Source organism: Lissotriton helveticus, chromosome 5_1 (assembly GCF_964261635.1).
Source record: "Lissotriton helveticus chromosome 5_1, aLisHel1.1, whole genome shotgun sequence".
Taxonomy (NCBI): Eukaryota; Metazoa; Chordata; class Amphibia; order Caudata; family Salamandridae; genus Lissotriton; species Lissotriton helveticus.
Genome location: NC_136065.1, coordinates 1586715712 through 1586739206, shown reverse-complemented (window position 1 = coordinate 1586739206; position 23495 = coordinate 1586715712). Strand labels below are relative to the sequence as shown.

Genomic DNA, 23495 nt, shown 5'->3' with positions numbered 1-23495 from the left:
CTGGATACAACCTGTCCCACGAAGGATGTCGAGTGCTGAGGGGGTGGTGTCCTGGGGGAGCATCAACAAGCCTTGGCAAATGCAACCCATGCAGGAATTCGAGAAGGTGCAAAGTTGGGACCAGCAATGTCCAGGAGAATCTCCACAAGCAGGGGAGTCAAGGCAGGCCCTGAGCAATCAGGGGCGCCCAAGAGTAACAAGTGTGACCCTCAAGTGGATCCACAGGCCGGAGGCACTGGAGTTGCGAGAGGACCTCAAGCAGCTCACCAAAACATGCAGGCCATGATGCACTCGATGCGGTCTGGCTGAAGATTCTGGGAGGTGCTCGAGGTTGGGGCTACTTGGAGCCCAAAGATCTTCTTGCAAAGAAGCCAACAAGTCTTTGCAATTGCAAGCTGGAAGCTATGCACATGGGTTCGGTTAAGGCAACCCCCACGAGGGATACTGGCCTAAAACTTGGTGAGAGGGCAGGGCAAGCCTCAGGATCTGTGGAAAACCACCACCTTTGTTGCAGAGCCCACGGAGTCCGGAGAAGCTCAGGATCTGCTGACCGGTCGACTTAGTTGCGTTGCCCACGAATGCAGGGGAATGACTCCTTCACACCTAAGGAGATTACTTTAGGCGTCTTTGATGCTTCACAGGCCTTGGAAGGTCCTGTATGATGTACAGGCACAGACGATGCAGCAGACTTGAAGGGAGAAGTATGGCCCAAACGAATTCCAGCGAAGTCAAGAGTGCCCAGACGGTAGGAGTGCAATGGTGTCTGATCTGAATCTTATCCCACAGCAAATCTAAAGACCTACACCCAGGTAATCCCTAAAGTTCCCTAGGGAAAGGGGTAGGGAGATTCAGGGGACCCTCCCAAAGAAAGGTCTGGACAGAGGGGAGGTTACTCCCATTTCCTTTGTCCAGTTTCGTGCCGGGGCAGGAGCCAAGGGCTCCCATGACTAGTTTGAACTGGAGTATGCACAGGGACACCAAATGTGCCCCGCATGCAGACTTTCTGGCGGTGGCAAGCATACCCACCCAGCCCTAATACACTATATCCTGTATGGTAGGTGGTCACACCTCCCTGTGACAGGATGCCTATTGTTTTACCTTCCTCTGCTCGAGCTGGGCTCAGCTGCAGGAGGGCTGTAATGGGTCTCTGGTTGGCAGCAACCATTTTGTGCTGTCGGGGGCTAGAAGGCTGGTACCGAGAACACTGAGAGCCTTCCAGGGCTTGGAATGGTGGTATGATTCCAACATGTTTGATACCAAATATGACAGGATTCGTTGCAGCCATTTTCGAGATGATCATTGCACGATTACGCAGTGCCCCTCTGAATAGTATATGGCTACTTCATTGACAACCCGGGAGAATGGACTCCGTATGCTGCAGGGGTGTCCTGCTCATACAGGGGCACCCTCTCACTTAGACCCAAGAACCTTGCCTTCAGAATTGCAAAGGCCTGCTATAGGGGTGACTTATAGGTTTTAAGTATGTTGAACACCCTAAATATCGATTCCAAAATAGCGAATGGACAGAATATCGATTCAAAAATAAAGAATAGACAGAATATCGAATTATCAAAATATAGATAGTACAGAATATCGAAATTGGGTTAGGAAATATCAAATTCCACAATATGGAATTTTATAATATAGATTCCCACAATATCAAATTTTATAATATAGATTCCCATATTATCGATTTTTTTTTTAGTGTTGTGTATGGTAGTATATGTGTAAAAATTATGTATTATTTTTCTAATGTATGTTTAATTTTTTTAAAGTAATGAATGTTATGTAATTTAATGTTTGCGTAATTTTCTTTTTTTTATAAAATCTTTATTTTCAAAGAAAAACAACATTATGGGGACGATTCCGATTCTGGAAAAACCGCTCCGAATAGCCGTTCGGAGCGTTTTTCCCGTACGAATCGTACCCTGCCACGTCCCGCGTACGTACGTTGAAGTATAATTCGTACCTGGAGCCGTACTCCGTACGAATCGTACAGAGACCGTATGACTCGAATCCCCGTACGAGTCTCCGCCGGAACCCGCTGTACGCGCCATCTGTACAGCTCGCAGCTGGTTTATACGACCCAGCAAGTACGATAAGTGTCAGGTACGCACCGTACGACCCTTTTTTTACGGTAGCTGAAAACAGCCGCAAAAACAAAGTTCATGCCGAAACAGGTACGGAACGCGCCCTCCTCGGTACGGTGCGTACCCCCATGATCGCAGGGGTATGCCCCGTACACCCAGCGTACATGGGGTGCAGTGCGTACCCCTGCGATCATGGGGGGTACGCACCGTACCCCCATGTACCCTGGCTGTAACATGCGTACCCCTGCGATCATGGGAGGTACGCACCGTACCCCATGTATGCTGGTGTGGTTGTGATTGTGCGCTTTTCCGTACAAATCGCCCTTACCTGACGTGGACCGTACAGATCGCGTCCTGATGCCCCGGTCCGGATCGTGCTCATTGGGTCGTACGGCGTGTGTACGAGTCGTATGGAGAGGGCTCCGGATACGATTCGTACGGGACCTTCATCTCATCTACCTCCCTAGCGGGCCCAAAACACCTGACCTCCAGGCCGCTTAGATCAGAAGCTCCCATGTCAGACAGGGAAGCAGCCTTACTAGCCGCTACCTACGACTCTCCCACTGCAGATTCACCTAAATCCAAAATCCAAGTAATCACGGGTCACCGGAAAGATCTACCCATCTTCAAAACTACAGAGATTACCAGTCCTCACCGCTATACCCAGAGAGACTAAAGACAGAACCACCAACAATCAGGAGAAATTCACCAACTGCCTCCTAATCAATTGCAGATCGGCCTCACTACACGCAACGGACTTAGCTGAAGCTATCCTCACACATGACATTGACGTTGCGTTCCTCACGGAGACCTGGCTAAATAAGACATCTCCTCCCTGCTTAGACATGCTGGTTCCACCTGATTTCTCCCTCATCTCCAAAGACAGGATAGAACAACGAGGAGGTGGGGTCGCCATCATCCACAAGGACAACTGGAGCATCACAGAAACCTCCTCCTTCGAGTACGACTCATTTGAATGTATATCCGTCGCCATCAAGACCAAAGACAACAACTCTCTACTGTGCCACCTACTCTGTCACCCCCCGGGCAGAAACAATGAGTTTGGAGAACAACTATCAAACCTGATTGCACAAAACGCACTCGGCGATTCCAAAAACTTAATTCTTGGTGACTTGAATCTCCGATGGAACGAAACTCATAACCCTCTAATCAGATCGCTATCCAGCCTCCTGGCTGATAACAACCTACTCAACACTGTACTGAGGAGACCCACTACAAAGGAGCCACACTGGATGCCATCATTGCACAAAAGAATTCAATCACGGTCAACCACATGCTTTCCGTTGACTGGTCAGATCATCATATGATCTTATTTCATATCAATCACCCCACCATCTCGCTTAAACCTCCTCAAGACCCCCCTAAATGGTCGAGAAACCTCTCCAAAGTACCCCAAGATATCCTGGAAGATCAGCTAAGTTCACTTCTTCCAGACAACACTCTGCACCTCTCGACCAATGATCTCATCGACCACTATAACTCCGAGTTAGTCTCCATTCTCGACAATCTAGCTCCTCTAAAGCTCAAAAGAAGCCGAGTCACCCCATCTAGAACCTGGTTCAACGCGGACCTCAATGCAGAAAGAAGAATCCTGAGAGCCAAAGAAAGAAAGTGGAGAAACAACCCAACCGCCATCCTTCGCTACCAACTCAAATCAGCCCGTAGGAAGTATAACAACCATATCAAAAAACAAGAAATCCAGCTTCTTCCGCGAGGCATTAGTCAAATCCAAAAACAGACCGAAGGAGCTCTACAACATAATCAGACAACAAACATCCAAGCCTCTGCCCTCACTCCTGCAGGCGTCCAAAGAACTATGCAACAACTTCGCCAACTTCTTCAATGATAAAGTCTTAAAAATCGAATTATCCCTAGACACCAATAACTTACACCTCCAGAAGAACAACTCGGCTATCCCACAGGCCCTCCCATCCGGCTCCTCTCCCTTCCTCTGGCTAAGCTTTCGCCCCGTCCAGGAAACTGAGATAATCTCGTTGATCTCGACCTCCAAACCATCAGCACACATCTCAGACCCCATTCCTCCCTCACTTATCAAAAAAATGAAGCTCACCTTAGCACCTATCTGGGGCAAAATCATAAACAGCTCCTTACAAAGCGGAGTGGTCCCCGATTGTCTAAAAATGGGGCAAGTCACCCCTCTGCTGAAAAAACCTGGTCTTGACTCAACTGACTTGAACAACTTCAGACCGATATCTAACCTCCCTTTGCTCTCTAAAACATTGGAACGCTGCGTACTCCTGCAATTGACGCAGCATCTGGACAACATCAATCTCCTGGACCCCCTCCAATCCGGCTTCAGACAAGGCCGCAGCACAGAAACCGCGATGCTGAACATCATAGATGACATTCATGGCTCTTTTGACGCAGACAAGTGCTGCCTCCTCATACTCCTTGATCTCTCCGCAGCTTTCCACACGGTGGACCATAAGCTCCTCATAAAGACCCTTCAAGTAAGAGCTGGCCTCGGCGAGGTAGTACTCAAATGGTTTTCCTCCTTTCTACATAACCGCTCGCAAATAATAAAAATGAAGAACTTCACCTCCGAAACCCAGCAAGTCAACAAGGGTGTCCCTCAAGGATCAGTGCTCTCTCCTCAGCTCTTTAATATCTATATGGAACCGCTTGCCAAGCTACTCAGGAATGCCAACATCCACTTCCACCTTTACGCGGATGACACGCAGATTTACCTGGAAACCTCTTCTTTCAATGACATCCACAGACTAAATGATGTCCTTAATGATGTTCAAGATTGGCTGACAAAGAATCACCTGAAACTCAATCCCGACAAGACTGAAACACTTCTCATCTCAAACAAAGAAGACAACCCTCAAATCACAGAGTGGCTGAAGTCGATCGATGCTCTTAAAGGTAATCTCACGTTAGCTGACTCCGTAAAATCTCTGGGTTTCACCCTAGACCCCAAACTAACCTTGACAAATCACATCAAGAACTCAGCGAAAAGTGCATTCTTTAACCTCAGACTTCTGAACAAAATCAAACCTTACATTCCCAACAAGGACCTCAAACTAGCAGCGCAATCTCTAGTTCTATCAAGACTGGACTATGGGATCTCAATCCTAACAGGCATCCCCAAATCGCACCTGGCCCCACTAAAAACAACACTTCACGCGGCTGCGAGAATGATCTCAGCCTGCACACAATCTGACCACATCTCCCCGGCACTCAAAGAACTCGAATGGCTCCCTGTGGAAATGCGTAGTACCTTCAGAACGGCCTGCCTAACCCACAAGGCCCTCCATACCGCCAAACCTGAAAACTTGGCAAACAAGCTCAAAAAAGCAGGCCAAGTTAGAAATTTGAGAAGCTCCAACACCCTGCTGCTCATCCTACCAAAAACCAGAAAGAAGAGAACTGCGGACTGCTCCTTCACAGGAAATGCCCCTAACATATGGAACTCCATCCCCCCCACATCAGAACCATACCATCTTATGCGGAATTCAAGAGCCAACTCAAATCCTTGTTCCTTACCCGTTCCCTAGGTTGTGGGTAACTAGGATCAGCAAGCATCCCCAAAACTATGTGGTAACTCTGAACCCTGTTACCAAGAAGTCCTGCTGTACGAACTTTTCCTCCTTCCAAATTGTCTTTTGTTGATCGCTTTTATTTGTTACGTGTCATGTTGTTCACTTTTTTAGGTCTCGGACTAGCGTCCCACAAAGTGGGCGGAGTCCGAGATTTTATGTTGTCTAGTATGGGGCTAGAACACGCCCCTCTTCTCCATTGGCTGGCCTCGTAAATGCTGGCCAGCCATTGAAGGAGAGGGGCGTCACTCAGTTCAGGCCCCATCTTAACGCGATTCGGGGGCGTTTCTCTCTCTTTTTTTAAGCCCCGCCCCTTTTCTAGTGATGGGCGTTACACCCTCCCTCTCGCCGAGGTCCTAGTCTATTTCTCCAGTAATGTACCCTTTGCTACCTCTTGTATTTTGTTTGCTCACAATTGTCACTTTTGCCTAATGTAACTTAACGTCTGCTTTTGTAACGTGTTTACTCGTCTCATGGATCATTTCTGTTCCTATTGTGACCACCGCCTGCAGTGACCTGAAGGGGCCGCCGCGCTGCCCACGGCGACCCGGAAGTGCTTCCCTCCAGGACCCGAATTCAGACCGGGGTTCTCCAGTCGTTCTGGCGAGGTTCGAGAAACTTGCATTTTTTTGTGGTGTTTTTTTTTGTTGCAATTTTGCATGGCACCTCGTGGCCTTAGTTATAATTTTTTCGATCAATTATGTTTTCATTCACTTTTACGGCGTACTAATTAATTTTTTATTTATGCATGTTGTATATTGATATTTATTCTTTGCGTCTTTCACTGTTCTTACTATTTAGTCCTCTTTCTACTGCGTATTCTTTTTACGAGGTTCTCCGAGGCCTCGACAAAACAGTATCAATAATGGCGGCCCCGTCTATATGCCCGGCTTTTTAGGGCTCGCTGGTGTTGGAGCGCGAAGCGCTCCCACCAGCAAAATGTATTGTCACCGTGACGGCTTGCAAGGGAGTACAGACCGGGCCACGCGCAGATTGTGGTCTGTGAACGCGCAGATTGTCAGCGTGCGCGTGCTCCCTTCCTGGCTCCGAACGCGTGCTGCTGCTGGCGCAGGGGCTGCAATTCCACAGCCGGCCACTGGGGACAGGTCCGAGACCGTCAGGGGGAAGCTGCGTCTGAGGTAGGAGCGAGGCATCGCACTGAGCAGTGAAAAACCCCGGAGCAGCAAGGCCCCACCTCCCCCCAAACCTCCGGAGTCCGGTTAGTTTCATTCTTGTTTGTTTTTGCTGTGCAGTTCTTCCGTTTTTATTTGGAAGAGTAGTGTCAGCTTTATTTGTGCAGATCGTGCACTGCTATTATTGAATGCAAGCTTTCCCAGTCTGCCTTTTTCACTTTCGATGGTGTTTGGCTCCTGTGTCTCTTTTTTTTGTATACGAGGGTGCGCCGCAGACCTCTTCTCCTTGGTGTTTCTGCCTGTGACATTTCACAGTCTGCATATGCTGTATTGTTTATTTAAGCGTTGCAGGTAGAAAAATGTCAGACAGTGCCGAGAATGTTTCACAAAAGCTGTTCCTCCCTAAACCTCTCCTTACTTTCCCTAAACCCCTCCCATTTTGTAAATAATATTCCCCATTTTCCTGCCAATCTCCCTTGTTCCCACATTACAACTAAAACGTAGGCTTATGGGTGGAGATCTCCTCCACTTGGCATTGAGCTCCACATAGGAAAGATAGGAGTGACTGTGGTGCATCGGTTTGTGAATAGCATTTTGTAGTAAGTGGGTACTACTCCTGTATTACTACTTAACATACTACAAAATGCAGGTCGTGAACAGACCCCTCTGAATTTCAGAATAAGTACCTTGTCTCCCCAGCAGTGCCTCTAAGCATAGCAGGCTGTCCTGCCGGAGTCAACAAAAGATTTCTTGAGGTAAATGCCCTCCTCCCCAAATGGCCTAAATAAAGTTCTGTTAAGACTTCTTCCTTCCTCAGTGTCCACCAGTGTAACCCGCCTCAGCTCTTTAACACATTACAGAAAGTACTCCAGTTCTTCCTTCTGTACTAGGAAGTGATGCCTGCAAGTGGTTTGAAGAAACTGACATCTCTTTTTACTGGGAACACATCTGCTGCCTGTATACATAAGTGGTAAGTCTCCTCAAACACTGAGGCTTTTACAGGCTGCTTCATTAGAATCTGAAGGGTCAGATAACATCTCCCAGTAACGGGCCTTCACGTTCAGTAGGGATAACCAAACTGCTTCTCCTATAGCCTCCTTTTATACTTTATATCCCTCATAGAGTTCACTCTGCTTCTATGCTAAGTCGGTGCACTGCTGTCAAGCATAAAGGCATACACTTGGCTAGTTGTGCCAACCCTCCTCATGTTCATGGCTTCCGCTAGGCACTGTCAGATGCTTCATGATTGTGGTCTAGGATTCTCCATTTCCAACTATACTCAAAATGAGCCAGGTTACTTGTAATGATTAGAAAGGATCTCTCGGTTTAGAGAATCCGATTCTATATACAGGTGAAGGGAACGAATGCAGTATTTCTCTTTGGTACTTCGCCCTGCTGTCATCTTGAGAGAAATGCTTCACACACAGATGGGTGTTGATTACTGATGATGTGACTGAAACAAGGATGCAGTAATATTTATCCACTATCTGGAATGACTATCAGGAAATAAAGGCTTCGAGTAAGTACCCATCTTCTAGCTATACTAATCTGGGAATGTTTTACTGTAGTGTGAATAACAGTTATTTGATGACCAAACTCCTTCAGCATATGCATACACTGATGGGATGTGTTGCCTTCTTGAAAAGGTCCTCCTTGTACGCTCAATGGAGCCTGCTCCAAACCACGTCCCTTCTATCACTCTCATGGAGACGATTGTCAGCCTCATTTTCAGAGCTGTATACAAGGAACACATGTCTTCGTAGCATAAGGTCTAGGTGTAATGTGGTTAAGAGAAGTCAGGCCCACTGACATTGTATGACAGTAGAGGGCCAGTTTGTAGCTGTCTTCACAAAATTAAGAGTCTACAAAAGCCAGATTATGCAACATAATGTGACACTGTCTGTTATAGTATTATTTCATTATTTTGTATCCAATCGATCCTGGCTTGGGGAAAGTTGCTTCATATAAGTAAGAGTTTAACACCTGAATGCAGCAATCTGCTACTGAAAGGTCAACAGTTAACCTGTGCATAGGGTCTGCCTTTGAGCAGAGTAATGTTTAAAACATTTCTTTCAGAAACGTCTAGTGGTCCTGGTAATGAGTCAACTTTACCGGATTGGTGGATGACTTTTCATGAAGGACCAATCATCGGGTAGATCTGTCAGCATCACATGAGAGTTTAACTATGTGGTTTGGTTCAGGAATGTAGGAGCCGATTGGAGATTGTGGATAAGCTTTCTACTTGCTCACCCAGCAGGTGACCATGAGCTTCTGAGAGTCAAGAAAAGGCCTTGATACTTCTTGGTTTATCTACTGGACTCTGCTATCAGCCTCATTGTTCATATGTGCTTGGTTCCACTAGAGTGCTGTGAGAAGGCATGGCCTGTTGTAACTCAGTGTTCAGAATGAGAGGCACGTTTATGCATTGTCCATGGCAAGCTCGAGGGAGCACTCAGTTCTGTATCTGAAGCCTGTATCATCAGTGGATTCTGAAACAAGACAAAGGTGGAGATGGTGCACATGTGTAAGCTCTGATGGAAGTTGGGACAGAAATCTCATTGACCTTTCTAAATATGAAAAGTCTGACTGCCGATACAGTCAAAACAAGCTTCCCTTCTTAAAAGTTTGCAGGTTTGTGAGACCGTGGGCCTCATTTATAGGTAGGTAGTAATTGAAAATCCTCTAAAAGTGCCCTGGCAGAACACCTGCTAGAAATAGGTCTGGATCATCCACCTTTGGCTTCCCGCACCTCATAGAGTGGGGGGAGATGGTTTACTTGATGATGGAGCAGCTGCTGACTATGGCATCTGGAATTCCCGGTCCCTTGGCACAAAGCCCTCGAAAATAATGCTGTAGTGACCTCCCTTTTTAAGGTAGCTGCTCCTACCCCGTTTCCCTAATGCACTTTTTGTGAAGGACTGGCATGTAAGCCTTGGTAATGCCAGACATAAACAAGCATTTACAATGCAATAGGTCTTGGGTTAATTAAGTTTGAGCTATTGGCATTGCTAAATATTGCAACACCAACTGCAAAAAAAGCTATTGGTGTTGCATTATTTAGCAATGCCAATAGCTCAAACTTTAATAATGCGAGACCTATTGCATTGCAAATGCTTGTTTTGGTTGAGGTTACCGGTCTAGTGTTGGTCCCGCCTTACTCCATTGCACACAGGTGCCCTTCATTTATTCACTTGAGCACCGTATATATACATCGGCGTTTGCAACGGCTCCGTTTCCCACACCGGTGAAGAATGTGACCCATGTGATCGATACTTCGAGACTCCCGTTATTGCATACTGAGTAAGTTCGCCTTTGTGTAGCTGTATGGACTTTGTTTGTTGTAACTCCTCCCCTGTCGCTGGGCTAAGACGTTTGTTTGTTTTATATCTTCCTAGGAAGGTTCTTGAAACAATTTTGCGCGCTGCCGTACAAGATAAATCTATTGAAGCTGCCATCCACATGCTTCACATACTTTTGTACTATTAAGAAGCTACTGGTAACTATTCATGTTGATCGTGCGAATTCTCGAACCCTGATCTGTCCCCTGATATCTAGTCGGGATTCATGCACTCATTGGTTATTGTCTGGCCGTATCTTGTAATACCTTTCCAGCAGATGGCAACTATATTACGATCTTTTTGCTGTCTAGCTACTGTCATTGGATCCGCTTCACTGTATTGGTTTTAGATCCCGGTATTTATTTTGAAATGTCTAGCCTCACTTCACGTCATTCCTTGAGCTGATGGCTACTGTTAGATTATGATGCTTTGTATGCTTATTTAGTTATGTCTGTATTGTTCCGTAATTTTAAGTAAACTCAGATTCTGTTTATTTCTTTTATTTTTAAAGGACGTTTTTCAATACGTTCATATTATTTCTGTTTTCGTGCTACCAGGACCGTTGGGTTTCTCCCGCTTTTCCGAGCCGCTGATCGTTTGTGCATCCAGGTGAGCCTTTTTTGTTGCCAGATAGTGAAATTGGGCTGTAAGCAAATATGGAAATGAATTAAGGCCTCGTGTGTGTAAATATCCACAGCTAGATTATTAGCCTTGACATTTTACCTACACTATACCTGCCTGCATTCTAACATTAGGTTTATGTCTTATTTTCTTTACAGTATTTTCATTGTATTTTGTTTTTCCCTCTCTACCCTTTGTTTTAGTTATATCTTTCTAGAGACCGACCTTCTTTTGTCCGTAAATCACCTCCTCTACTATGCCATGTGAGGCATGCCGCCTGCTATCTGCTTTTGGTTAGACTTTGTCGAGTCTCTCCTCCTTGGTATGTAAAACATCTAGATTTTTTTCTTGTTCTCATGATCAGCGCTTTATGAGCCTGCCCTGGAAGATTTGTTATCCTCTCAAAATCAGGAGTAGTAACTAGTTATTTTCTATGTTCTTATGTTATCTTCACAGAGATATCGCTCCCTTCTGAGATATCGCTCCCTTCTAAAATTTATTGTGTTGCTCTGTTTGTATGTCGATTGGATGTGGTACGGTTGCACTTAGTTCCTGTTTTGCTCCATGTATTGACCAAGACCGTTTTTTCCCTTCCTTAATCATTTAACTAGATGTGGTTTTGATTTATTCTGCCTTTGCCCACAGATATGCTGTACTACGATGCTGTTTGCCCAGAAAAGTTCTGAAATTGGGACAATTCTTTTCATCTTGGAATTTTGAAGGACCTGGATGGCCGTATAAAATTAACTGACTTGCGCCCTGATGAAGGAATTCCCTACTGTGGCATTTTCCGAAACGCGCGTCGGCGCTTCTTTCTGTCTGATTTGAGTGTGGTTTTTGCTTAGTTGTTTGTATTTAGATGGATGCTTTGCTTTATGAGTGTGATTTGGATTTATTGCTTGGATGAATGTTTTAGTAGAAATGTTTTTACTGTTTCGTGTAGTTCTGGGCTAACGCTATATGAATTATATATGCTGCTTTACCCACTGAAGTAATGAACTTTTACAAATATAAATGATAAATAAAATGATTTAAATACAACCAGCTGTTCTGTGGGCAATTGTTAATATTGGAACCTACTGGTCCTTTAGATTATTGGGAACCTCCCTTTCATGTTATTTACAAACAACTGAGACAGACCGGAGAGTAGCTATGTCAGGGAACTTATTAATACATCAGAAAATCTATGTACTGGGGAAGAAAACAAATGAAAAGTATTTTATTTACTTTTACTGTATATAATATCAGTTTGCCTTGCTTACCCAATCATTGCAAAATGATTATTTAGATAAGAATCACGGAAGACCAGAAAATACTTCTTGAATTCCTGATAATTGAAGACAAAGTTGAGTTTGTGATTAAAGCCCTGGATGCCAAAAAGATGCCTCTCCTTGATGCATTCATGGTATTATTATTTGCTCCTCTAGCTCTGCCATGATTTTTCTTTTTTACAAAATGCGCAATAAAATTGTTCATTAAAGAAAACCTCTTCACTGCTTCCAAGAAGCTGCTCAATGGTTCTAGCGGAAAGTCCCTGAAGAAGGCCAAAATTCATAGGCTTGTTAGCTTTACCTTAATGGCTGTGCCTTTAGACTCTTGATTTGCTCCTTAGACATTCAGTGCTGTGTTGACATATGCCTGTGAACAAAAAAATTGTAGCATTGCTTGTTGATGGCCCCAAAGATTCGACATCTGCCTCCATGCAGCTCCATTGAGTATGCCTCATTGACGGGCAACCCTTAAAGGCTTTCATTTTAGACTATTCCATCAAAAACTGCATTTTTTATTCTGATACACAGTCCAGTGTCTTTAAATGTGCCTTTGTATTAACAAGCGATCTTGCATATTCACATTACACCAGCACTCCTCAACCAATACGTCCTCCCAGGAGGAGAGAGAATGTAGCTTTGATGTGGATACTGTGTTTAAAACCAGTACTGTTTTTACCAGTGAACTAGTGACAGTTGGTCTTCACAATCTGGACATTCACTTGGTAGCAGTGGTTTCTCAAGCCATCAGACACTACAATAGCAGACATCACCGATCTGGATGCAAAATGTGAGGCTGTACACAATCTACAGGGTGGGATGGTTGCCAGAGTATTATGGCCTATCTTTGATTCAATCTTAAGTCCCGGTGGGCGATATAGACAAGATGATAGTTGGTCTTCTAAGCCTGATCTTCAGATGGAGCGATAGGTAATGAAGAGTGCATTTTACATTTCCAGCAAAAAATATGCAGGACTGATATAGATGTAGGTGCTATTCTGCAATCTTTGGCTTCTGCGAACTGAGGGCAGTTATTAAACCATGATAATCAAGATCTGCATCAAGGCACACTGGTGCAAAAAACAGGTACGCAACCAAAGTTAATAGCTAAAGTTAACATAACTGATATGGAAACCCTGTATTTCATCTTGACCGGAGACTTAACCAGCACTACTTTGGCACATTGGGGGGAGGAGGGGGATGTGTGAAGAGACCAGCATTCTCACTTCACTCTGCAACATCCCGCCACAATGTGCTCTGCTAAGCACAAGCAAGAGCTGCAAGAAAAACAGTCTTTTGGAAGACCTAGAACATATACATTTCAGGGCTTTCCCCGTTCCTTCATACTCCTCTGTTTCATCATGCTAAGAATGGGGGACAAGGGTGACAGTGCCCACCGACTACAAGAAATTCTACTGCAAGCCTCTACAACCTCATCCATACATCAAGAATTAGCTTGGTGCCTATTTTCACCTCAAACTTAAGGATGATCAAATGTGCATCGTCAACTACGGAATCTGTCAAAAATAGCAATTGATCTTTTTCAGTCAAAAGTATGGGCACAACAGACCGAATAACACACTGGGAATATTTTACCGCAAAGTTATTAAGCCTCTGGGACACACAACCACCTTAAGCCGATTTTGGACGGGCACTCTGCCGGAGAAACAGGATCTCAAATAGCACAAAGGGACCAACAAAAAATGCTCCAGAAATCAAATAGCACCATAAGCTCTCTAATAAGACCTCTAGACCTAAGCTACCGAATACTCTTGCGAAACCAAGGGAACCTATTGAAAAAACTGAAATGGGAAATTAATAAAGAGCAAGAAGATGAAACCTGGGCAAAGATTCTTCATGATGCAAACCACAACGATTGTGCATGATTCTGGAAAAGTGTGAAAGCTGTAAGCCTGGCTCTATTGGCATATACAAATGGTGTACACTGTAGGCTACATTAACTAATTTCATTGCAGCGACGTAGTACTGTATTGCACGTTTTCAGGACTCTTGATTTTACTGTTATAGATCAATGGTACATATTGAATGCTTTAACCAGTCATTTTTATTCTAGCTATGTAAGCACTGCACTGCATTTTTATCATGTGTACCATTGGTCTCACTGGTGAATAACAATGACTTTTATCTTGATAGTTTTATAACATTGCAATGGTTTTTAGTAACTATGCAAGATAAAAATGACTTGAAATTTGAGATTGATAGACTGTAGATAGTCTATGGCGGTTTCAATGTAATTTGAGGGTATGTGTCCACTGCTGTTACTGTGTTTATGTGGAAATACAGGTTAGTAACTTTTTAGGTCGAGCCTAGCGTTGCAGTGCATGCATGCTCGCTCTATGAGGCATACTGTAGTAGCGACAGATGTGGAAGTGCTGTGGAATCTCCGCCCATATTTTTCATTGGCTGGGATCATGGTAAATGCTGGCTTCCGATTGATAATGAGGCTTCTTAGTCCTGCCTTGTTACCGCCCTGTCTCCTTTTGTGACTGCTCATTAGGACTGGATTTTTACTTGCGGCGTTAGTCTCCTTCATTAGTCGGTAAGCCCTATATTTTTTTCACAATGGTGACAGCTTGTCTGGTATTTGTATTCAGGTTTTTAGCGTGCAGCTGTGGAGCCTGAGAACCAGGTCAGCAGAGCAGCTCTAGAGCCAGAGAACAAGGTTAGTAGAGCTGTTGTAGAGCCAGAGAACCAGGTCAGCATGGCCGCTCTAGAGCCAGAGAACCACCAGGTTAGTAGAGCTGTTGTAGAGTCAGAGAACCAGGTCAGCATGGCCGCTCTAGAGCCAGAGAACCAGGTCAGCAGAACTGCTCTAGATCCAGAGAACCAGGTCAACCGAGCCACTGTAGAGCCAGAGACCCTAGTCGGCAGAGCCGCTGTAGAGCCAGAGACCCAGGTCGGCAGAGCCGCTGTAGAGCCAGAGACCCAGGGTCAGCAGAGCCGTTGTAGAGCCAGAGAACCAGGTCAGCAGAGCTGCTGTAGAGCCTGAGAATGAGGTCAGGAGAGCTGCTCTATGGCCTGAGAACCAGGTCAGCTGAGCTGTTGTAGAGCCAGAGAACCAGACCAGCAGCGCCGCCCCAGAGCCAGAGAGACGGGACAGCGGAGCTGTTTTAAAGCCGAAGATCCAGGTTAGCAGAGCCTTTCTAGAGCCAGAGAACCGGGTTAGCGGAGCTGCTCTAGAGCCAGAGAACCAGGACAGCAGAGACGCTGTAGATCCTGAGAACCAGATCAGTAGAGCCTGAGAACCAGGTCAGCAGAGCTGCTGTAGACCCTGAGAACCAGGTCAGCAGAGCTGCTTTAGAGTCTGAGAACCAGGTCAGCAGAGCTGCTGTAGGGCCAGAGTATCAGGTCAGCAGAGCGGCTGTAGAGACTGAGAACCAGGTCAGCAGAGCTGTTGTAGAGCCAGAGAACCAGGTCAGCCGAGCCGCCCTAGAGGCAGAGAACCAGTTCAGCAGAGCTGCTGTAGAACCAGAGAACGGGGCAGTAGAGCTGTTGTAGAGCCAGAGAACCGGGTCAGTAGAGCCGTTGTAGAGCCAGAGAACCAGGTTAGCAGAGCTGCTCTAGAGCCAGAGAACCAGGTGAGCAGAGCTGCTCTAGAGCCAGAGAACCAGGTCAGAAGAGTTACTCTAGAGCCAGAGAACCAGGTCAGCAGAGCCGCTCAAGAGCCAGAGAACCAGGTCAGCAGAGCTGTTGTGGTGCCTGAGAACCAGGTTATCAGAACTGCTGTAGAGCCAGAGAACCTGGTCAGCAGAACTGCTGTAGAGCCAGAGAACCAGGTCAGCAGAGCCGCTCAAGAGCCAGAGAACCAGGTCAGCAGAGCTGTTGTGGTGCCTGAGAACCAGGTTATCAGAACTGCTGTAGAGCCAGAGAACCTGGTCAGCAGAACTGCTGTAGAGCCAGAGAACCTGGTCAGCAGAGCTGCTGTGGAGCCAGAGAACCAGGTCAGCAGAGCTGCTAAAGAGCCAGAGAACCAGGTCTGCTGAGCAGCTGTAGAGCCAGAGACCCAGGTCCGCAGAGCTGCTCTAGAGCCAGAGACCCAGGTCCGCAGAGCTGCTCTAGAGCCAGAGAACCTGGTCAGCAGAGCTGCTGTGGAGCCAGAGAACCAGGTCAGCAGAGCTGCTAAAGAGCCAGAGAACCAGGTCTGCTGAGCAGCTGTAGAGCCAGAGACCCAGGTCCGCAGAGCTGCTCTAGAGCCGGAGAACTAGGTCACCAGAGCAAGAGAACCAGGTCAGCAGAGCTGCTGTAGAGCCTGAGAACGAGGTGAGCAGAGCTGCTCTATGGCCTGAGAACCAGGCCAGAGAACCAGATCAGCAGAGCTGCTGTAGAGCCAGAGAACCAGGTCAGCAGAGCTGCTGTAGAGCCAGAGTACCAGGTCAGCAGAGCGGCTGTGGAGCCAGAGAACCAGTTCAGCAGAGCTGCTCTCGAGCCAGATAACCAGGTCAGCAGAGCTGCTGTAGAGCCAGAGTACAAGGTCAGCAGAGCGGCTGTAGAGAGTGAGAACCGGGTCAGTAGAGCTGTTGTAGAGCCAGACAACCATGTCAGCAAGGCCGCTCTAGAGCTAGAGAACCAGGTCACCAGAGCTGCTCTAGAGCCAGGGAACCAATTCAGAGCCGCTCAGGAGCAAGAGAACCAGGTCAGCAGAGCCGCTGTAGAGGTAGAGAACCAGGTCAGCACAGCTCCTGTAGAGGCAGAGAATCAGGTCAGCAGAGCTGCTGTGGTGCCTGAGAACCAGGTTATCAGAGCTGCTCTAGAGCCAGAGAACCAGGTCAGCAGAGCTACCGTAGAGCCAGAGAACCAGGTCAGCAGAGCTGCCGTAGAGCCAGAGAACCAGGTCAGCAGAGCTGCTGTAGAACCAGAGAACCAGGGCAGCAGAGCTGTTATAGAGCCAGAGAACCAGGTCAGCAGAGCTGCCGTAGAGCCAGAGAACCAGGTCAGCAGAGCTGCTGTAGAACCAGAGAACCAGGGCAGCAGAGCTGTTATAGAGCCAGAGCCCAGGTCTGAACAGGTGCTGCAGGAACTGGAGAGGTACAAACGTAATCAGACACAGAAGAGGCGCACTGTTGCAACGTAATATGGCACATTCTGTCGCAATATTTTGCTATTTTGTCATTTTACAACACAGTAGTACTGTCTGGGCAAACGTTTCTCCTCATTAGCAGCACTCTAACTCCCGAATTCAGCCGTCAGCAACGAAATGGTGACAGTTAATCTTTGCAAAGCTGATGCTTTTTAAAACCTCTTTTGATACATCTGAGCTAGAAGCAATGTTTGCAACTGATACAGAAGATCTTAATCATGCGACAGGTGTGAAAAATATGTAAATACTCCTAGAACAAGGTGGCCACACTATTGCGTTATTCCATTGGTTCTGCCTATGAGCAAAGACTTATAGTGTAATGGCCTTGATTTACTGACTGTGTTGTAAATCCATGGAACTGTCCCCCAGAAGAATATTTGTGTAAAAAATAACCTCGAAGAAGTGGTTCTGTGGTACTGATAAAGTAAGGGTAAAGGTGGAGGCCATGCAAGGTCACTGAAGTTTGGAAGGAATGGACAGTTCTGGACAGCATTGTCATTCTCCAGTTAGGAATTCCCATGCAGGGCAGCGCCAAGTAGCTGGGATGAAATCCGCATTTGCAATGCAGTAGGTCTCATTTACGCGAGTTGAAACTATTGGCATTGTAAATGACAATGTCTTTTATTTGTTTTAAAAACCAAAACATAAATAAAAGGCATTGTCATTTACCATGCCAATAGGTCAAACTTGCGTAAATGCGAGACCTATTGCATTGCAAATGCTTGTTTTTCATTCCCTTTACTGTAAAGCGCTCTGCTACCTTTGGGTCTTGTTAGCGCTATAGAAAACTTCTAAATAAAATAAATAAATAAATAATAATAGTACGGACGTTTTTTTTACCGGATCGGAATCGACCCCTAAGTGTGGTCACACATAAGGCAAAGCAGTATTACACATTATACATATCAGGAATACACAGGAATTAAAAATCTGGCGAATCAATATTTATCATAGGTCTAAGTCCATTTCATATACTACCGTGATCATCAATCAATTAGCTCGTCAACAGTCGTAATCATAGGGGGCTCACATATGTTTCCTCTGTATTCATTCCATTTGGACCACACCGCTACCCACTTCCTCGGGCACCCCCTAGCCACATATACCGTCTTTTCCTGAACCATGCTCTAGTCCATGTCTTTCTGCCACGCACCGAGTATTGGTGGTGCGGCGGCCCCCACATCCTCGCAATGTTCCTCTTTGCTATCGCCAGGCCTAATGTTGCCCATAGTTTGCCTTTCGCTGGGAGGTCAGAGGGTTCCCAAATGTTAAGGAGGCACCTCTTCGCCTCAGGTCGCAATTCCACCCCTCACACTGCCCTCATACAATTAAGCACCCACGTCCAATAGGCATTTACCTCCCGGCATTCCCACACTATGTGCAGAAAGGTTCCCACCTCCCCACACCCCCTACGACAGAGTCCTTCATCGCTGCGCCCCATCAAGACTAGCCTGGTGCCAGAGATGTATACTCTGTGCAGGATCTTCAACTGGATCAATCGCAATTTAGCTGATATTGCTATTTCTTTGGGGGACGCTAGCACCTCGCGGCATTCTTCATCGTCAATCTCAAGTCCCTCTGCCTCCCACTTCTCTCTAAGGGCTAGTAGAGGATCTGGGGTATGATTAATGAGCTTTTTGTATGTGAGCGATATGGCCTTCTCGTGGAGGTGGCCATCCAGTAATCTATCTTCTAATGGCGAGGACTCCGGAGTTGTGTCCCAGGAGGAATATTGGCCTGTAGTGTATGTTGAACGTGCATGTAATGGAAGTGTTCCTTCGTGGCTAAATCATATGTGTTGAAGGGTGTCAAATGTTAGTACTCCCTCTGGGCCCCATAAATCCTTGATACGAGATATCCCTATGAGATCCCAGTTTCTAAATCCTTTCGTGCGGCTAAGAGTGCCTAGCTTCTCTGAAGCCCACAGTGGGGTTGCCTGGGTAAGTCTGCCAGCCCAACCCAGTTTCTTGTGGACTATGTGCCACAGCTGAACGGAGTGTTTGGTTGGTCCCGTTAGACGGTACCTTCCCGGTCTGGAGCAGAGAGCCGCTTTGAAGTTTCCACCTGGAAGAAGCCATTTGTCAATCTCATACCCTGGTTCATTCCCAGCACAATATTTACCTTGATTAAGAAGGTCTCTCTGGGTTGCCTCAATCGCGGCGAAATACTTTTGTGGGACTAGGTCTGGGTGGTTTTGGAGGGCATATAGGAATCGTGGCAGCGCCATCATTTTAAATAGTGCAGCTCGGCCAAGCAGCGATAGCGGGAGGTTCTTCCAGATGGCGGCGTCCCTCTGGAGCTGCTGTAATGGTGGCAAGAGGTTCCGCTCGGATCTTGCGGCACGGTCCTTAGAGATGTATATACCTAGATATGTAAAGCCGTCGCTAACTATTTGGATCGGGCAGTTATCCGGTGTCTGCGGGGGGGGGGGGGGCTCCGTGCAAGACATTGATGAGATATTTCCCCCAGTTAATGCTGTAACCGTAGTATTCTCCAAAACTCCGAAAGATATCCTGTGCTACCGTAAGGGACTCATGTGGCGCCGTAAGGTACAGGAGGATGTCATCCGCATATAGCGAAATCCTGTCCTCCGAACCGTCAGTCCACCGTATCCCCTTCAGAGAGGGGGTCTGCCTAACCCATGCTGCCAATAGTTCGAGAGCCAGAGCAAAGAGCAGGGGTGAGAGGGGGCATCCCTGCCTTGTTCCCCTCTCCAATTTGAAAGCCTCTGAGAGTTTGTTGTTGACAACAACTTGAGCCAATGGTTCTGTATACAGGAGTTTCACCCAGCTAACAAAGTTAGGGCCGAACCCCAACTTTCGAAGTACTGCCATCATGTACGACCATTCTAGTGTGTCGAAAGCCATCGCTGCGTCTAAGGACACCACCGCTGCATCCATGTGCAACCAGTGGCAGCATCCCAGCACCCCATGGAGACGTCTTAGGTTAAGTGCCGTATTACGGTGAGGCATAAAGCCTGATTGGTCCGGGTGTACTAGGGTGTGGAGGACTGGTTTGATCCTGTTGGCCAGGAGCTTGGCCAGGAGGTTCGGCTCTACATTGAGCAATGATATCGGTCTATAAGAGGCACAGGACTCTCTGGGTTTCCCCACCTTGGGGATAGCAACGATGGTCCCGGGGCAAGCTACCTAGCTCCCTACTCTCCTCGAACATCCGTTTCAGGTGCATACCAAGACTGTTAGATTTGAGCTTGTAGAGATCAACAGGTAGACCATTGGGCCCAAGAGCCTTTCATGAATGGCCTTCACTAGCTCTTCCACGGTCAGGGGCGTTTCCAGAGTCTCCTTCTTCCGCTGAGAGGGAGGGAAGGATAATGTCGTCCAAGAAGGCCGCAGACTCTCTTTCTGATTTTTCGGATCTCCTAGTGTATACCCTTTTATAATGCGATGCAAACTCCTGAACAATCTCGTGTGGTTCCGTAAGAACGGTCCCTCGTCCGTCCTACGTTCAGCCACCACCTTCTGAGCCTAATACTTCTTATCTAATCACACTTCCAATTTACCTACCTTGTCTCCCTGATCGTATAACCTACCCTCCCTGTCCCTCGCCAATGTCTTGGCTGCGTCAGTAGTAAGGTCCTTGTACTCTGCAGCCTTCAATTGGAGTTGGTGGATCGTGTCAGGGCTCCCATCGCTTTGTGCAGTACCTTCAAGTACCCGGAGATCAGTTTCTAGAGTCAACAATTGTGCCTCACGTTCTTTGCGGCGCCCCGCAATCGCCAAGAGGGCTTCTCCCCTCAACACCGTCTTGAAGGCCTCCCACAAGACCACCCCCGAATCTACGGCCCCCACATTTTCTTCAAACTAGCGATCGATCAATTGAGTAAGTTTCTTTTTGGTAGCCTCGCCCTTTATATGCCAAGCGGCAATTGGAGCCGCACACCCTACCTTTTGGTCGCCACTTGTTATATGTGCCCAGAGAGGGGAGTGATCTGATATACCTCTCGTAAGGTGGGTGACCTCCCGGATCGTCGCTTCTTGGTGCATTGGTGCAAGGAGGTAATCTAGGTGTGAGAAGGTTCGGTGTGGACCTGATAGGAAAGTGTATTGTTTTTGTGTCGGGTGCCGGAGGCGCCAGAGATCAACAAGTCCGAACGCCTCCAGAAGGTTGGGAAGCCACCTTTGTCCTGCCCCGATGTCTCTAGCTGGCTGCCTATCTATCTGCCCGGAGACAACCGCATTAAAGTTGCCACCCACTAGGAGGAGCCCCTCCGGGAGGGATAGTAGCATCTCTCCCAGATCATGGTAGGATTGCGTTTGGAGACCCGGTGGAATATAGACCGTCACTAAATTGAGTCTACGACCCTCCCATGTCCCCAAAATCGCCACAAAGCGCCCTAGGGGATCTACATCTCTACGGTCCACCACCATGGGAAAGTTGCGGCGCATCAGAATGCCTATCCCTTGGGACTCTGAAGTGAAACTGGCATGTGCCGCCAAGGTGTATCCCCATCTGTTTAGTGCCTGACATGTGTTACCCCTCTAGTGTGTCTCTTGCAGTGAGACTACATCCGGGAGGTGTCTCTTCACAAACTGTTACCAAAAAGAGGAGTGTGGCCCAAGCGGACAGAAGTGGGGTGAGGGCCCAAATGTTGTACAGAAAAGACAAAAACCCACACTTCAATGAATTTCACACCATGTAATTTGGGGATGAAAAAAGATAAACACTATTTAATATGTTTACCTTGGCGATTAGTTGCGCCAGTTTTATTCATCAATTTTATCAAAAAGAACAAATGTCACTCTAGTCAAGAGAAATATCAAAGCCTTAAACGTAATGACCATGACAGTTTTAGTGTCCAATATTTACAATGAAAAACCTTTAGTCAAAAAAATACGTGATTAAACAGCGACTTGACAAACCATACATACATTGTGAAACTGTGTAAAAAAACAAATAATACACAAAAGCCATTATGTGATATCATTTCACAAATAAAGTGGGGGGAAGAATTATCAACATGTTTTTTCATAACATTATTGCGAACCAACAACTTTTAGAAATGTTTGGCCAAAATGGAGCTTTTTTGATTGGTCTCCAAAAACAACACGACAACCTCTCGGTAGAAATGTTGATATACAAAATTGTTAATAACTTGAAGCCTATCTATTCCATAGGACTTGATCCTATCCGCCTACGCGTTTCGAGTTTGTGAGGGTTCTTCTCAAACTCTCTTCAGGGCCAAGTGAATTCCATTCCCCATTTGTTAAACCTAATGATGAAGACATAACAAATAGTGGATACTTATTACTGACTGCTTCCATCAACCCTCTAAAATCTCCTCCTTTGACCAACATCTTAAAACGGCACGTACCTCTAGGGACTGGAGGTAGTTTAGTTCGTCCAAATAACTTGTGGGATTTTGAAGGATCTGTGCGATTTTCTAAAAAAAACAGGAATTTATATGTAATGCCGGTTTTAAACATGATGTGCGAATTCAAATGAAAAAGTTGGCAGTGTGCCCGTACCTGGATGTAGGTAAGAAGGCCAATTAATTGTTCTTCTCTGTTTTCAAAATCCTTCGTTTAGCAAACAAAGCGCTGTAAGTGAAATACTCGTGTTACTTATTTTCTATGCTGGCTTTCTGCGCGCATCAGTGTGCGTTATACCATGGATGGGAGGTCACTTACTGTGATTCCTTTAAACCGTCTGATGTATTAATCAACATCGGTATCTTGAGGACCGGGACCCTGTCGGTGTCTCCGCTGGAATCCTCCTCGAGCTCCGCAGCTCTGTTTGAAAGGACACACGAGCGGTAATCAGGGGTGATTTCTGCACCGCGCTTAGAGTTAAACAAGCAGAAACCGCTCACTCGTTTATTTACATACCGCCGGGCGGCATTGTCTGAACCTAGACGCGGAAAGTACCCGCGCTTGGAGTTATTAAAACAAAGTGCGCTCGCGCTTTTGTTTACAAGCAGCGTAGCGGCATTGTATAAAACTGATCGTGACACAAAGCTTTTAAAATAGATGATGCTAGGTTATCTAAGTGAACGCGCTGTGGGGAAGCATTGCCTCTTGTTCGCTTGACATACCTTTCAATTTGGGAACGTGCACCACTTCCTCATTCCTTCACATGAAGTGAGTGGAGTTGGATTCTCACATTCTTACAAAGCGGGCTACGCCTTCCTTTGGGGCCAATCACAGTTCGAGTTGTTTTGTGTGCTCAAACTGATGCCTTGTGGGGCCTGTAGTCGAATGGTTCAAAGCCTGGAAAGTTCGCTAATCGAGTTTAGACCAGAATTAATAGTATCAAACCGAAGTATTAAGTAGGCCTCTTTTCGCAACAGCGCCTCCTCCACATTAGGTGATCTATGCTGTGGGTCAATCGCGGCTAGGACAG

At 46.5% G+C, this 23495-nt stretch overlaps 1 long non-coding RNA gene across 1 annotated transcript; it reads left to right on the top strand.

Moving 5' to 3' along the window:
• Positions 1–10060: 10060 nt before the first annotated feature.
• On the top strand, positions 10061–11749 carry LOC144753722 (uncharacterized). Its single transcript, XR_013594498.1, has 5 exons — positions 10061–10107; positions 10203–10303; positions 10657–10754; positions 10970–11088; positions 11412–11749. It is a non-coding gene; the product is annotated as an uncharacterized LOC144753722 (long non-coding RNA).
• The last annotated feature ends 11746 nt before the right edge of the window (positions 11750–23495 follow it).